General features: G+C 34.0%; 1 pseudogene; it reads left to right on the top strand.

The window, feature by feature from the left end:
* Positions 1–795: 795 nt before the first annotated feature.
* On the top strand, positions 796–2,238 carry LOC143553478 (3-ketoacyl-CoA synthase 5 pseudogene; annotated as a pseudogene).
* The last annotated feature ends 10,646 nt before the right edge of the window (positions 2,239–12,884 follow it).

Raw genomic sequence — 12,884 nt, 5'->3', positions numbered from 1 at the left:
CCGGTTCATGTACTCATTGTATCTAGAGTCAAGAGTCAAGTGTATATTTCTTTCTATAAACAATCTATCTTTCTGTATAACCGAATTGAAATCGGAGATTTTTTACTATGACTCCAGTTATATAATTTGAGCATAAAATGATATGATAGAGTGTGATTAGAATGGTGACTCCATTTAATTTGAATCAAGTGACCGGGTTTTGAAGCTTGTTTTGTTATTTTTTTCGGCTTTGTTTGCATGGGCTCTTTTTGAGTTAAAGCCCATTGTTATATGTGGACTATCTGTTTAAAAATTAAAATCCGATCCGATGATCTGATCCGGTTCATCAGTTTAACCGACCCAATCAGTATAATTGGAGTCTAGTTTAAATAGGCTTAACTGGACTAGTTATATAGCCATTTACCCGAATCCCATTCCAACTCGTTAGTTACTATAGTACCTATCTTTGTTTGAAACCTTTTTTCGAAAGACAAGTTTCTTTTACTTCACGGGACTCGAACCAAATCTTAACGTAATTAAAAGACTTTGTCTCTGCTACCAGAAACTATGTCTTTAATTAGAAATGAGTCTTTTTAAATTGAAATACTATAACATGTATTTTAACAATAAAGATAAGGTTGAAACTAGAAACATAAACCTCATTTAAACTTCTCATCTACCTCATCCCCACTATACTCAACTAAATATTAAATCTTTCACCTTCCACTATCACTACCCCTACCTCTTCCATTCATATATACCCTCCATACTCACTTCTTCCAACATCCAAAACCTCACCCTAACCCTATCTTCACAATGTTAAACTACCCAAAACAAGTTTATAACCATCTCATCAACCATGGCCCTAAACTCCTCATCATAACCCTAATCCTTGCAATATCCATACAAACATTTAACCAATTCCCATACCATCTTCTTAACCATCTTTCCTTACTCCACACACTCACTATCACCTTACTAATCATCTCCATTCTCACATTCCACTTCTTGAACAAGCCTCGAACCGTCTACCTAGTCGATTTCGCTTGTTTCAAGCCGCCATCTAGCCTTCGTGTCCCCTTTTCCACAGCGGTCGAACATGGCCGCATCATTTTAGCATCACAACCCAAGAGCATTGCTTTCCAAGTCAAGATCTTTGAGAGATCAGGTTTAGGTGAAGAAACATGTTTACCACATCCTTTGCATTATCTTCCACCAAACCCTAATATGAGTGATGCTAGAGATGAATCCCAAGTGGTGATTTTCTCGGCCATGGATTCGTTGTTTCAAAACACGGGGATTAACCCGAAAGATATCGATATCTTGATTGTCAACTGTAGCCTTTTCGCACCAACGCCGTCTCTTTCGGCTATGGTGGTTAACCGGTATAATATGAGAAGTAACATTAAAAGTTTTAACTTGTCAGGAATGGGATGTAGCGCGGGATTAATATCGATAGACGTCGCAAAACATTTACTCCAAGTCCACCCCGAGTCGTACGCAGTTGTGATAAGTACCGAAATAATTACCCCAAATAGTTACATGGGTAAAGAACGGTCTATGCTCCTCCCAAACTGTCTTTTCAGAATGGGAGGAGCAGCCGTTCTTCTGACGAATAAAAGGTCACAACGTAACCATGCAAAGTACAAACTTGTCCATGTGGTCCGGACCCACAAAGGTTGTGAGGACAAATCTTACCGTTGTGTAACACAAGAAGAGGACAAAGAAGGTCATGTCGGGATCGCATTAAACCTCGATCTAATGGTGATCGCGGCCAACTCCTTAAAGTCGAACATAAGCACCATTGGACCGTTGGTTCTACCCGCGTCCGAGCAATTATTTTTTCTTTTTAACCTTATCGGTAGAAAAATCCTAAAGCTAAACCTTAAACCCTACATTCCGGACTTTAAAAAGGCGTTCGATCATTTTTGTATTCACGCTGGTGGGCGTGCGGTTATCGATGAGCTTCAAAAGCACTTACGACTGTCGCAAGAAGATGTCGAAGCGTCTAGGATGACATTGCATAGATTTGGAAACACATCATCCTCTTCATTGTGGTATGAGTTAGGTTATATGGAAGCGAAACGGAGAGTGAAGAAAGGAGATAGGGTGTGGCAAATCGGGTTTGGGAGCGGGTTTAAGTGTAACAGTGCGGTTTGGGAATGTAACAAAGAGATTGAGGGTTCAAAGGTTAATGGTGCATGGGCTGATTGTATTCATAGGTACCCGGTTAATGAGCCAGAAGTTAAGATTGTCTAGGTCATGGACAAATGTTTTATGTGTTATGTTTCATTTTAGTGTGATTTAGACAACTTTTAATAAAGAGATTTCAGGTGCTTTGTATGTGTTTTGATCATATTGTCCAGGTCACAAATGAGTGATAAAGAACAAAATTAGCATGAAAACACAATAGTTTTGGGGTTTGGACCGTTATTATGAAAATCACAGTTAACAAACCTGGACCACCTTTGTAAGATAGTCAAGTTGTTGTAAGATTTGAACTCTACAACCATCTTTCCAACATCTAGAAATAGTTATCGTGCCACATTCACTGACGAATATTGTCCAAATTTCATAGGGATCGATCGAGATCTCTGAAAAGTTTTCTTCACATGGTACACGGCCGATCCATACATCATAAGTGTAGGTCTACAATACCACTACACCCCTAAAATGAAAATCGTCCATTTACTGACGTGATTCACGTGTCAAAAATCGCCCACATTTTTTAGCCATGCATTACACATAGCCTAATTAATCCAGACAAGTTGTTATAATCCCAATAATGCATCAACATTTTATGAAAAGAAAGTCATATACCACAATTTCTAAAAGATAATGAACTATGTAAAAGAAAAGGTTAAAATAAGTACTAGAATATGATATCACTAGATTTAAATGAAAAGCCAATGATGGACGCTAGTTTCTTTCTTGCAACCAGACAATTTCTAACTTCATATTATTTAAGATACTGTCTTCGTCTCAATTGTTCACCCTTGATTTATTAGGATCAGTGGTCCCAAATTATATGTTTCCTACATATTGTAGGAATTAGTTGCCATTTCTAATAATGTGGCAATTACATATGTTTGTTTTGAGGAAATTAATGTTTTGATAATTGGTTTCCATTGAATACGATTGGAGAAATAAACTTATATGAAGATCTGAAACCTAGTTATAAGGCATATATATATGCGGTTAATGTACATGCATTCAACTTTATACACTTATACTAACATGTAAGTCACATGTTGTGCACATGTTCTCCATCCAGTATGGATGTCTTCAATCTTAATCTTTGATCTCCATAAGGTTAGCGGATGTGGTTCGGATGATGTGGCAGAAGCGTACGAAAAGGAATCAAGGAGTTACCATTGTGGGTCCTTAGTTCCGGACCTGCTTTGGACTCCCCATGGTGGTGCCACTATCACATCACTCACACACAAAATTTATACTATATACTATATGGTGGTATGTGGATATTTGTTGTAGAACATATAGATGTTTTTTTTTTAACTTTTTCAAAAAAAAAATGTTTTTGTAAGTTTGGAATATGATGTTGAAATGATATGACGGTTTATGAATGTTTGCTGTTTTAGATGATCTTAAGTGCAATGAAAAGTCTATATAAGGCCAAAAGGAATATTTAACTAGTCGTTACGCTTAATATTCTGCTGATGACTTGATGGGTCTTGTTGACTTACAACTTAGGACTTGTATTAGTTATATGATATTGTATTAGTTTTTGATTGTCTAACTCACTAGACAACCTATGATGATCAACATAGGGGGTGTTGCCACTTTCGAACCAATTCTGATTTAGGAACATCATCCTTAATAAATTTTAGAGATTTTAGAGGTTCAACGGTACCGAAGTCAGAATAGTCATGATTAAGTATATGCACCCGTTCTCCTTATAACTCAAGCCAGTGTATGTTCTAACTTTTCAATTAATCGTAAGTAAGCTCAATCACCTAAAATGAAATGTATGAGACTAAGATCTCCAACACCATACACATGGAATCAACTCAATAACCATCAGGGTTATATCTTAATTAGAGTTCTCATGTTATCTATTTTCGTAACTTTTCAAAAATCAAAATGACGTAATTTCTTAGTTCTTTATTTTATTTGTGGCATATTTAATGCTAATTCAACCACCTCCCATTCATGAATGTATTCAAAATATAAATTTAAAACTTGTATTTAAAACAGCATTTTTAAGATTAACTAATTGTTGGGTAATTTTACAAAATGAACCAGGAAACAGATATTAATGAAATTAAAGTAGCCTTTGGTATGTAAGAATGACAAAGGGAATGGAATGATTTATTGCGTTGAAATAAAAAAGGTGGTGTTTTGTTGCTCAAGGGAATCTCATTCCATCAAAACCATTCCTTCCCATCCCCCTTCTTTTTTTTTCATTCTATTCCTCCTTCATCCTACTTTTTCAACAACACTACCACCTAGCAGCAACCACCACAACTACCATCGGCACCACCACTACCTCCGTCGCCACTGCCGCCGCCACCACCTTCCCACCAGCGTTACCACCATCACCACCGCTGCCAACAACGTCGTCATAACCATCGCAACCATTTTTACCGCCGCTGCCTGACCATCACCGCCACCACCAATGTCGTTGCATGACCACCACCATACCATACCACCATTGCGATCACTACCAATTCTACCATCGCCACCTGACCACCACCACTATTTTTGTTTCCAGAGCTACCACCATCGCCATTGTAGGGTTTTTTTTTTAAGTATTTTGAGATAGAAGTGTTTTTATTATTTTTATTTCATTCCTAAAATTTTTTTTTTATACCAAACAACATAAAGTAATAATTTAATTTATTCCCATATGTTAACCAAACAAGACAAAAGAATATAATGATCCATTTCATTCCATAGTCCATTCCATTCCTTCTCCCATTCCATTCCCCCTTCATTCAAGTATGTTTGGTTGGAGGTAATGGAATGAAGGGGGAATGGAATGGGAGAAGGAATGGAATGGACTATGGAATGAAATGGATCATTATATTCTTATGTCTTGTTTGGTTAACCTTAGTATGTTTGGTTGGAGGTAATGGAATGAAGGGGGAATGGAATAGGAGAAGGAATGGAATGGACTATGGAATGAAATGGATCATTATATTCTTATGTCTTGTTTGGTTAACCTATAGGAATGAAATCAATTATTAATTATTATTGTTTGGTATACAAAAAATTGTAGAAATGAAATAGAAATAATAAAAACACTCATATCTCAAAATACTTTTTAACCCAAAAAAAAAAGAAAAAAAAAACCTACAATGGCGACGGTGGTAGCTCCGGCAACGAAAATGGTGGTGGCGGTGGCGATGGTGGCGGCGGCGGTGGTGTCGGCGGAGTTGGTGGTGGTGCCAATGGTAGTGGTGGTGGTTGTTGTTAGGTGGTAGTGTTATTGAGAAAGTAAGGTGAAGGAGGAATGTAATGAAAAAAAAGGAGGGTGAGAAGGAATGGTTTTGATGGAATGGATTCCATGTGTAATGGATGATTCCATTCCATTGAGCAACCATACACCACTTTTTTCATTCCTACGTAATGAATCATTCCACTCCTACTGTTATTCCTACATACCAAACGCTACCTAAATATTTTTATAAAACAAACATTATGAGTGTCGTTGTCTAGTGTAGTACGATTTCGTTTATCTACGACCACATGGACGGACAATATTGTTTGAGAAAGAAAGAAGCAGGTGAATCCAACCAAAGATAGTGTAAGGAATGTAAATACATTAATAAAAGCCAAACACATGTAAAAAGCTTTCTGGTAACTTCTATGATTTGTCATTTTATCCTCATCTTAAATGTGTGTAATAAAGTGTATCATTTAAATGATTTTACAGTAAACTAAAGAGAAAATGATATGAAAATCAGTAAAAATAAATAAATAAATATATAAAAAAAACTAAGATAGAGATTTTTTTAACAAGGACGATAGGGTGCTTAATACCAATTTTAATGTGGGTGATTGAACTTTTCACACACAAAATTAAGATGAGAGAACCCCCCCCCCCCCCCCCCCCCGTTTTTTTTTTCAAGTAAGTTATTGGCAACAGTATTGAATGGTTTTGTTTCGGTTTATTGATCATTAGGATATCAATCAGTTTGTCTGTGTCTACTTATGTTAGCTCACATGTGATCTAACAACGATTGTTACAATTTGCATAACATAACGTATAAATGATGGTTTCAATGGGGGCGCAAAATTTTAATTTTATACATATAACAACTTTTGAAAGCATTAATAATTGAAAATGTGCCACTAAAATTTATAAAATGGCTTAGTAATTTACCTTAGTCTGTTAATGTTTAATTGGACCAAAAAATTGAAATTTTTTATTATACTCGTTCTAGGCACTCGAAATCTCAGAATTAGCTCTGTTAAATTGTCATTGCACACGTTTGAAGTAACAAGTTATGACATGAAATCTCAGAATTGGCTCTGAATACTAATTATGTTTAATAATATCACATTTAATATATGGTATCCTTATATAAAGGAGCTTAGGTTGTAAATAGAAAATGACTACATATGGGAAGTATAAATCTATGTTGTAAACTTGTATGACACGCAGTTGAAGCCATTAAAGGTCTAGTACGTAGGACCTTACAGGAGTAATGGTATATTACCAACCGGCTATGTATGTGTTACTTTCAAATTTAATAACCTCAACTACAATGTGTTTTCATTTTTTATGTATATGTATGTATGTTTGTATGTAACCCTATTTATATGTACAGTTATCATGGTTTAATTTAATTATCAGCTGTCTTTATCGCATTGAAACATAGAAAGGGATCCTTGATCCTTCAGGATTTTATATTGATGTATTAATCTTATGCGTTAGTCTTGTTATGTTTATATACATGACCATACACAAAATTGCTAACACGGCCCTTTTCAATTGGCTAAAGCGTTGTTCAGAAATCGGATTGATTTCATTTTTTGTAGTTTCATATTAAAATACGGAATTTGATATAAACATTGAAGAAGATATCAAACAAATTAGTAAAATAAATACAATTTTGATTTAGTGAAATGTGAAATTACAATAGAGTTTAACTAGCTTGAATTAGGACATAATCTCAATATCATTACATTATAGGGAACGGCATCCGGGTATCAACACGATGAGGAAGTGAATTTGAGACACGGTAGAAATCGAGGGTAATCTTATTCTGATTTAGGATTAACTACATGTTTCTCGCTAGGGATTGTCGAGAAGTTTTTGGTTTGGTTTTTAGGTGTTTAATTAGTACATGTTTATTAGTACGTAATCGTAAAAAAAACATGTTATATGTTTGAGATCAACATCTTCAGCTCATGTAAAAACGGGTTTTGCTCACGTTATACTAGTATTGAGCATATTCACGTGTCACTTTGTTAAAAAAATATAATAAAATTTTCAAAAGATAGCTTTACTGCAAATTTAACCTTTTTTTTGTAACACCCTGGCTTTAAGCGAAGTACGCCTAGATGTAACCAGATCATTCATAAGCTCGTAACGTTATTAAAGCGACATAAATTATAATTAATTCATTTCATATCATCAAAAGTACACACATTGTTCATAAATAAAAAAAAAAACAATAACACTTCATCGGGAAAGTAAACAAGTTCTTTATTTCAACATCCTAAGGCATACTAATGATCTTCGTCCTTAGCACACCATCGATTCAACCTGTAGCACGTTGAAAATAATATATTTTGTCAACAATTAAGTTGGTGAGCTTTCATAAGTTGTTTGCGTATACATATATATAGAAAACTCGCGATTCAACAATCGTCATGCAATAAGTATTCAAGTGTAAAGTAAATGAAATCAAATAGTGTCGTACTCCCGTTCATTTAGCCGAAGTCGTTGAAGTCGGGGAAATGAGAACCACCTTACGTAAACAACCGAAGTCGTAACGTTAGACGGCGCGGGTACGTCCCGTTGGACCCTCCCACTATGTGTATGCGTTTGCGTAAATTCCACCAATAAAACAATAAACACGTTGCAAGTAAGTTCACGTATAATCATAAACAATATGCATGAATAATGTTAACATGTACGATATAAGTGAATCGGTTTGTAAACAAGCGCATAACTAACGAAAAAAAAACTTGTGACGTGCTACACCCCAAAACATTAAAAAGCGTTAAAAATAGGGTTATGAAGAACTCACCTTCGCAATCAATGATAAACGAGAAAACGAAATCCAAAAATGCGTCAAAGAAACCGAGACGAACAATCCACACGAACTATAAAAATAAATATGAAATTTAAGACTAATCTATCGGGATTGAAAAAGTTATATATATTTGGTTAACAGGACAATGCATTATTTTAGTTTATGGCATTATAATATTATATTATTTTAATATTATAACTTTTAACACTAATATGAGAGTTACAATATTACAAGGTACGGTTTTTAAATGGTAATCATATCATGAAGAATATTTAAGTTAACGAATTTAAATTTTAAGAATTTAAAAGCTAACGAAACATAAAGCTATTTTTAATGAAATATAGGTTAACAATCGTATTTCGGTTAACTAAATATAAGCTAGCAAATTTTTAACAAATGATTTAAAGTTTAACGATTTATAAGCTAACGAACTAACATTAACGAATTAAAGTTTATTGAAACCAATATTAACGATTTAACAAGAAGGAATTATTATATTAGTGTAAATATTATTTCATCTAATAACTTGTTATTAATATGACGATTTTATTAGTCTTTACAAAGCCCAAATTTTAACGATGTGATTTTATCTCAAAAAAAGATTATGTTATTGGATTAAAAACTAACGGATTTTAAAGTTATAAAGTTAACGAAAAAGGAACTATAAAATAATATTGACAGGTTTTCACAAAAAGATTTAGTTGGTTTTTGGGTGAAAATGGTAAAATATAATTCTTAATAATTTTTATTTAGCTTAAAATAATTTTATTTAATTTATTATGATTTTTAAATAATAAGTAAAATGGTTAAAAGGAATACCAAAAAAGAGATGCACTGATCCGGATTCAAAACCAGGTCTTCTCCTTGTCAAACCAGTTGCTTAACCACCAGACCAGTTTACGAATTTGATTAAAGTTATAGAAACAAAATAAATATAAAAGCATGTTCATATTCATCATCTTCCTAACCAAACCCTAGGTTTCAATTCCTTCAAATGGTTCCATGTACATTCAATCTAAGTTAGGGATTTTATTAGACGTTTCAAAACTAATACAATTCATATAAAAATTACCCGGAAAGATGCCGTTTTGACGGATGACACGAGCTCGCCGGAAAATATCTTTGACGAAGAAATTAGTGATTAAAGAGAGTTTATCAGATGGAATAGAAGATTGGAACGAGTTTAGATGATTGATTTGGTCCTATTTATACTAATAATCGGAGCGTAAAATGTTTAATGGTCGTTATTGAATTTCTATAATTACTCCGGCCGGTTACACGAGGTCTACGGGATTAAATTGCTCGTTACAAGCTGCTATAACGAATTATTGACGATGATTAAAGTTGGTTTGTTATATTCTATGGCCGTTATACAAATTAATTGGATTGAGGAGCGAGATTAGGGGATAAAATGGTTCGCCGGATGTTCGAGGACGGTGGCCGGAATTTTTCGCCGGAAAAACGAGACAACAGGGGGGCCGGCAGCTGGGTTGGGTAGTTTAATATAATTTAAACTAATTTTTCACTTTAGGTCCCTGTAGTTTCAGTATGCTTTTAGTTCTAGGTTAAAGTATATTTACGTTTTAAACCTTGGGCTTAGGAATGTGTAAAAGATGTTTTACAAAAATTATAATTTATAAACTCGATCCCGAACTTTGTGTAATAAGTTATAAAGCTTGGATATTATATTATGCTCGTAAAATTTGTAACTCGTTTAACTTTAATGAAACTTTAAACCTTGGAGTTTCGATAACCGAACGAAATGAAAAAAGAAAACGAACGAGCGATAAATGTAACTCCGTGTAAATAGTATATTAACGATGCACGTTAAACACGATCACAATGAAATGACGAAACGGCTCATTTTAACAAATACAAATACTAATTCAAATAACGTTTAACGAAAGTCATATAAATACATGAAACGAACTTGAGGAATATATATTTATACATATATGTATAAACGAAACCAAAAATTTAAAAACGGGCCGGGTTTTCGGGTTTAAAAGTAACGAATCTTACATTTTTAACACAAAACTTTCCTACAAATAATTTATAACTCAGACAACTCATTTACAATTTGATTAAAGCACATTTATAACCACTAATTTATTTGACTTACTCGGTTTAGGCTTGTATTTCTCGATTTTAAATATGCTCGTATTGATGTTGATACATTTAACATGAATAGAAATGTGGTTCATTTCGACTCTCATGTATTTCAACCCGACGCATTTGCCTGTCCTCATTTAGGTATTTTGCAATTTTATCTTAAAGAAATGGTAAAAATAGAAGTAAAAAAGCTTAAAGAAGCAATGAGTGGATGTTGTAATGAATGTTGTTTTGTTATTCAACAACTGAAATCTACCACACAGGCACACACCCATTCCCTACATACATCGCCTTTTCTGGTAAACATTTTTTCCAAGACAATATTATACTATTTCTTTTCTTTCAATCAACTTGCAATTTTACTCTTTCATATTATTATTTTTTGCTTCTATCAACTTGCAAAGAGATTCAAGAAATACTTAAATGTGCCTGGAAGTGGTTGTGAATAGAAAAAGAAGAAAATTTTATAAGAGAAGTAAAATTAAGGTTTTATTGTTCATATCGTATAATTTTTTAGTATTTTCTGAAATTTGTTGTAAGTAAATGAGAGAAAAGAAATGATAAAGATATAAGAAAATATTATTTATTAAAAGAAAATATAGTAATTTTTAATGTAATTATATAGATATAGATAAAGAATGAATTGAGAATGCTCTTATGCCTATAGTACCATCCAATTTCGGTTCAATTTTGGCCCAAAACCGCAACTAACAACAAACTCTTGGTTAACCGCAATAAAGAATGATAATTGACGTTTTGGTTAATCGATTCTACATGTTGGCTCAATTCTGTTATAGGGTTAGTGAACCACGAACTAGGTTTGGTCTTGAAATGTTCGAACCTGACTAAATGGCTCAACATGATTTAAATGAGCCTAAAAGTTTGTCTTAAAATTCTTTAACCACTAAACAAATCGTCATTAGTAGAGGTGCACAAAAAACCTGAACCCGGAACTGGGTTTTTTCCTATACCTGGGTTTTTATTGCCGAACCCGTACCCGACCCTAACCGTAGGGCACGAATAAGGTATGCATTTCAGTGCCAAAACCCGTATCCGAAACCGGACGCGATTTGTACCTGGTAATGCCTAAAAACCGGAACCAGTTCCATACCCGGAACCGGGTTTTTCCAATACCGGAAATGGGGTTTTCCAAATATCCGAAATTACCCGAATTTGAATAATACCAAAAAAGTGCAGCACCTTAAAAAACCCAATCTGTACCTGGAAAAAAACCCCAAAAAAAACCCCCAAAAATAAGGTTTTTCAATAGCCAAAAATAGGGTATTCAAATACCCGGTCCATACCTGACCCGAACCCGGTACATAGAATATGGTTTTTACAGACAATACCCGGACCCGACCTGGGTATGCTCAATACTCGATTTTTCAATACCCTGTCATACTCGAACCTGGTTCCATACCTCAAACCAAGTATCAGAAAAACCCGATTTGTGCACCTCTAGTCATTAGGACTCAAAATTTAGACTTGATTAAAAGTTTTCAAAAGGTTGTGTACGTTATAACTTCAAAAATGAAAGAACTCACTTATTCTTTCACACTATAGCTTGTTTCTACATTGTCAACTATCCACTTATTTTTTTGTTCTTTTAATACTTTGAGCCAAACAAAATAATGCTTTCTTATCATTTTGAAGTCCTTCAAAATAAACTTACTGGTATAAGCAACTATTAAATTTATAAAAAGTAAATTTTCATTGGTGTCAAACAGTCAAAGAACCCTGAAATTGGTGGAATATGTGATGAAAGTGATAGTAAACTGGAAATTTGACAAGAGAAATATTTTTAAACAGTTTCAATTTTATTAAACTGAAACAAAAAACAATCAGACAACAATGTTGTAAAAAAATCGGTATTTGTCGCTGATTACTCGGTAATCAGTGACCGACTGATGCGATTTCAGCTAATCGGACCCAGTAATCGGTAGTCGGTCAAAGGTGGTAACAGCTGGTCCAAATCAACCCAAAACGCTCAAATTGCAGTTAAAAATATGCCAAAATTGGTCACAATCGGTCATAGTTCAGTCAAAATCTTTGAAGTATCTAATAACGTATACTTATTAATCCAATCCGGTTAATAAAGTAGAAAATTTGTATATAAAACTTTCGACATATATTTTTGAATAATTACATATAAAATTTCAATCAGATTAATCCCTGTTTATCGCAACTCGGTACCCTACTACTCGACTAGCACCTAACAAGTTCTAGAGCACTGACAAACAGTGTGATCTATGAGTAACAAATACATGCCCAAATTTAAGTCTACTGATTGGGCTAAGTGGTGTAATTTCAATTTTATGTAAACTTGCATGGTGAGGCTTCTCCTCAGCAAGTGGGGAGGGGTGTGGTTTTTTGCCGGTTTGTTGTACCGGCTTGTTTATAAAAAGTTACAGTTTGAAAAAAAATAATAATAAGAAAAAAAAACAATAATTGCATTGGAATAGCTCTAACTACTAACCTACAATAATGAAGCTAATTGATTGGAAAATAAACCCTAAAACCTTAAAATCTGTTCTAATTACATTGATGAAGATAATGAACAATTGA

This window comes from Bidens hawaiensis, unplaced genomic scaffold (assembly GCF_021521415.1).
Source record: "Bidens hawaiensis isolate Kalapana, Puna unplaced genomic scaffold, B.hawaiensis_p1.1 tig00017249_1, whole genome shotgun sequence".
NCBI lineage: Eukaryota > Viridiplantae > Streptophyta > Magnoliopsida > Asterales > Asteraceae > Bidens > Bidens hawaiensis.
Note: the sequence above shows the minus strand (reverse complement) of the source record. Positions and strands in the feature narration are given on the sequence as shown.